This window comes from Morone saxatilis, unplaced genomic scaffold, assembly GCF_004916995.1.
Source record: "Morone saxatilis isolate NCDOM2014 unplaced genomic scaffold, NCSU_SB_2.0 Contig5, whole genome shotgun sequence".
In the NCBI taxonomy this organism is placed as follows: Eukaryota; Metazoa; Chordata; class Actinopteri; family Moronidae; genus Morone; species Morone saxatilis.
Window position 1 is genome coordinate 15,642,290 of NW_023340095.1, and position 864 is coordinate 15,643,153.

The 864-nt window shown below is 35.3% G+C and overlaps 1 protein-coding gene across 1 annotated transcript in view; it reads left to right on the forward strand.

Moving 5' to 3' along the window:
- Positions 1-864, forward strand: part of igsf3 (immunoglobulin superfamily, member 3) — a 61,935-nt gene that overhangs the window by 56,712 nt on the left and 4,359 nt on the right. The window lies entirely within an intron of this gene.

Sequence of the window (864 nt, forward strand, 5' to 3'; positions counted from 1 at the left end):
TTTTTTTGATTCCTTACATTGAGGAATATAAACATTTTTCTACAAAACCCCTTTTTCATTTGACAAAAAGCCAACATTGTTAAATATTAAAGGCTGTTTAAACAGAAGCACTACAAGAACTCTGTCTAGATAAAATGCATTCACATCTCCAAATTGGTAAAAAACAGTCTGATTAAAGAATAAATGAAGAAGAGTATGAATCTTGTATACGTGCCATACATATTTATTTACAACGTAAGTTTGTTTTTACAAATTTATAAACAATTAATTGCATTAAAACTGCAATTACTGCATTTGATAGGCAAGGCTTGCAAAAACTAGAAAAAGTGTACAAATTATCTAATATGTGTGTTATTTTGACAATTCTGGTAGACATCAGTCCTCTGATCCAAATAGATGTTCCACTCTACTTTTGGTGGGAATAATGACTTTCTGCCGTTGCATGTCTGCCGCTGAGATCAATTAATGAAATTTGTTTCCCAAAATTGGGCTCAGCCAAGAAACAACTCTTGGCTCGCTGTCAGTGTACCAACACTAGAAAGTGCTACCAATCAAATTCTTATTGCTTAGGTTAAAGACTGTAAAAGTTGCTAATAGAGATGGTCTGCGCTGGGTCTGCCAGGTCCAGTCAAAGAGGCTAGAAATGGCACTTCATGAATCCACATATATGGGGAATTGATCGACATTCATTCAAGCTGTAAATACCGGCACTGTGATTATGATTCTATGTAATATTAATATCAGTTGTTTTAAGAGCTCATGAAGTAGAAGAGTGCTTCATGTCCTGCAATGTTGAATAGAAAATACAGCAGGTCTTACGGCATGAAAAATGAACTAATCCTCCCCCGAAGCATTTGACAGCGG